The 3,906-nt window shown below is 35.5% G+C and overlaps 1 protein-coding gene across 7 annotated transcripts in view; it reads left to right on the top strand.

Moving 5' to 3' along the window:
- Nucleotides 1–1,946, top strand: part of LOC111397570 (F-box protein CPR30-like) — a 6,590-nt gene extending 4,644 nt beyond the window's left edge. For 5 of the 7 annotated variants that reach the window (XR_002703273.1, XR_002703274.1, XR_002703276.1 and 2 more), the window contains one exon: nucleotides 1,575–1,946. The gene's annotated coding sequence lies outside the window, so the exon portion shown is untranslated. The remainder of the gene's footprint in view (nucleotides 1–1,574) is intronic. The other 2 variants (XR_002703275.1, XM_023024564.1) reach the window with 1 other exon arrangement.
- Nucleotides 1,947–3,906: the final 1,960 nt, after the last annotated feature.

The raw sequence follows: 3,906 nt of genomic DNA on the forward strand, positions 1-3,906 counted from the left end.
CCCCCCCCCCCCCCCCCCAACAAAAAAAAAAACTAACTCCTAACTAAAAATCATTATGAAATCAATTTTGGCTATTGGTATGAATTCAGATTTGAAAGTTCTGGACCTAGACATCAAAGAAATTGTGAACCTTACAGGCAGAATGGAGGACCCTGGCAGCCGCACCTTTAGTTTATGGTGGTTGGCTAGTGTAGGTGGAATGAAAATGATTGGTTTCTGGCAAATGAGTTTATTTCTGTAAACTCTAATGTGGCTAGCAGATGAATTTACAGATTCTTATTTTCAAAATATCATAACTTTCAATGACAAAGAGTGGAAAAGAAATTGCTAACAGATTTCAGCATATCTAATTCCCTGACAAGCCTTATAGACGTTCAATAATGATAAAGAAGAAGTAAAACAAACCGTATGTTGAATTACATCCATTTCCCTAAAGTAGGAACCCAACTAAACATCTTGGATGATAGACACGTGGATTTTGTGAGGGATGGTGGTTGGTGATTGTGTTGCTGTGTCAGTGGTTGGTTGCGGCGGTGTAGTGGCTGTGATGGTTTTCCTTCGGGGTGGGGGTGGTTAGATGATGAAGAAGAAGAACACTTGAATTTTCTTTTTCTTTTATTCCTTTCCGTCCCTTTTATTTTGTGTATTCTTCTTATTTAAGCTCAAGGGCAAATTTTTTACACATGCGTAGTTCAAAAGAGATTGTCAGTAGGGACTATAGGCGTCAAAATATTAAGGGGTAGGGATTATTTTGTCAAGAAATACAGGTTGAGTACAGAAGTGTAGAAGGTGGTAAAGATTAGAGACGTTTGCTGCAATTCTCCCAAAATCTACATCTCACATCTTTTGAAGAAAAAATGAAATCAAACTATTGTATCATCAACGCGTTAAGCTTTTAGATATGGTGATTCAGTAGAATGTGTGTTTCCACAGGGTTTGCACTTTTGTTGCTAAACCTTCCCCTTGACAGCTTTGTTGCATGTCTGTAGCTAAACTTTCCTCTTTCCTATAAACAATAAAAAGAAGCCTTCTTGGCAATACAGCTTTTACACATGAGAACCAAAATGAAAGGCATCTAGCTGTATGGATTTTTATTAACATAACTGGTCAGCAATGATTAAATGCTACATGAGGAATAAATCTCAACACATGCTGCGGGTGGGTGGGCAAAGAATTAAATTATTCATTTTTTAGCTCCTTTCTGTTTCTGAGGATCTTCAGCAGGGAGGACTTGATAAAAATCAAAGATTTGAAGATCTTTGGTATCTTTCTTAACTGGATCCAATGAGGGTTTTTATGAAAATTTATATTCGAAAATTGTTGCAAAGCTAACTAGCAGCAACAGCCGGTGCAGATCTGCATCTAGAACAGCTAGAAAGATTAATTTTCAGTTCATATTTCGATGCCTAATAGATGCGGTGATGGTTCTTTGAAATTTTTAGTTTTATTTTTACTAGTTGTAATTATGCATTTCTATTCCTTTTTTTTTTTTTTTTTTTTTTTTTTTTTTTTTTTTTTTTTTTTTTTTTTTTTTTTTTTTTTACTAGAAAAGTTTATTTTGTTTGGTTTGACAGAATTTTTGTGTTACAAGGATGTGAAGTTGAAGGCTGTGGTTGATTGGTGTTGTCACTGGTGTACTACCCGTTGTCTCTTAAATTACAGTTTTCCAACAGAATGTGAACTTGCAGGTTGCCCTCACGACGAATTTAAGAAACTTGTGCACATCGTCTTGGAGTCCTCTTGTTTCTGAGCATACTTTCTTGCTAAATGTATTTCGTGGGTAAATTGACCGTAGGTCCATTTCCCAATTAAGAGCATGACTTTGATTATTGAATGTTTGTGTTGGTACTCAGGAAGCTGATTGTTTTTTCTCAATTATATATATTTTTATGGTTAAACATGATTTTGACACAAAATTCTATTTTATTACGTATTTTTGAGCTCAACGGAAGTTTCACACAAATTCAATGTGAAGTATTGGTTTACACACTAATGAAGATTGTTATACCAGGGCATTAGGCTTCCCTCTATTTGGTCTTGAGCCTTATAATGCAAATTGCAAACCCAACTATTTTGGGCGATCTAGTCTCAGTTCAATGTATGCAGAATGCTGAGAAATTATTTCTTGAAGCACAGTTACTAAGCTTGTTTTAAGCATAAATGACATGATACTACAACTAATTGCTTGATAAGTTCATAATAGGTGTAAGGGTGATGCTATATGTATATTGGGGTGTCCATCTCAAAAGGTTGAACCCCAACCTTAAGGGTCTCTCACCGCCCCGTCCCTGAAGCATCGTGAAAGAGGTTAATCGCGAGATATGCCTCAATAGGTTAGGGAACAAGAGCTGCATGTATACTGGTGTCTACAAAGAGTCTTAATCCATGTTTTAAGAATCGGACCTCACACTGCGGTTACCAACAAGATTGAGTATATCTCACCTTTATCATTTGCACCATTGGGATATACCTCAGGGGACTTATTGGGGTGTCCATATCCCTCATTTGGATGGTGAATCTACTTCAGAAAAATATGATTTGTCTGAAGTGTATCCCCTTTCATGTGATCTAGATTTGATTGTAGTGTGATGTGATGCTAAGCAATGGTGCTTAGTAGATGCTTTTAACATGGATGACGATGAAGCAATTACGGGCACAAATGCTACGGATGCCTATAGATTATTTAGAAAAAAAGTACATAATTAAACACGAGGATCGACATGTTATTATTATACATGTTCCGTTGTATGCTGAAGACAAAAAATGTCAGTGAGATATATTTGTATGCTCAAAATGTATATTAGGTTGAGGAATTCTAAATGAAGGGGTAGACTTGAACAAAGAAAAGTACTGCAGCATTTCACTTCGTATCATCCACTTTTCACTCCTCAGTCTTCTCGACAGAATTATAGAATGATCCATGTCCAGTTGTAAATGTTTTTACTCTGCATATTTTCCCTATGAGATTTCTTGAATAAGGTCTGGCTTTATGAATGTGTAATGGCACAAGGGTGGAGGCCACATCACTTTCTTGATTGGCTTATTCTGTGTTTTGTGCAGTAAGGTTTGTACGTGACTGATATAATAGACACTATTTACCCTTGTATTAAATTTGCCAGTAATTTTCCAATTACATTTTAATATTTTATACGTTGTTCTTTTCAGAAAATGACTGATGTTATATGCATATTTTTGTCAAATTGTGACCACGATAGAAAAATCAATATATATGAAATTTTAATATGAAAATAAGCTCGAGTTAAGTCTAAAACTATAGGTCATCAATCAATAACTATCATACTAATTCAAAGATTGTGCGAGGACCCAATTATCAATGTACTATTGAGAATCTAATTTTGATAATTAGAGGTCGTCTAAGAAGGTAGAAACTCTTTATAACTCTCATTGTGATGACTTTCTTAGATATAAGAGAGGGTTCTATCGAAACAATTTATATCTATAATCTTTTCAAACACGAGTTTCTTTAGTTCAAGTTTAGAATAATCAACTTGCACAATCTTCTAGCTTTGTAGTCTCCAATGAAAATAGATAAAATATATAATTTAATCAAAATCAGAATGTTTAACACGTTGAATAAAAAGTAAAAACCGCTTGATGTGAATGACAAAACACAAAAGGCAAATCAAGGCTGCTGATATAGGTGGGTCCCATATGTCAAACTACAATCATCGCCGTCTAGAATTTTCACACATCAAGATATTCATTTTTTTTAATCCAATTCTCAACTGTTCAATTTTTTCCCTAAAATTTCTAACTCCTTTACGTACACAACATTCGGCTCTGGAAACCGCCCTCTGAACTTGCATCAATGTGGGTCCCTATTTAGATGCATTCCAATTAGGGCCGTGCTATTGTGGCAGTGGCAGTGGCAGTGGCAGGGGGGGG

The sequence above is a fragment of the Olea europaea genome, chromosome 7 (genome assembly GCF_002742605.1).
Source record: "Olea europaea var. sylvestris chromosome 7, O_europaea_v1, whole genome shotgun sequence".
Taxonomy (NCBI): Eukaryota; Viridiplantae; Streptophyta; class Magnoliopsida; order Lamiales; family Oleaceae; genus Olea; species Olea europaea.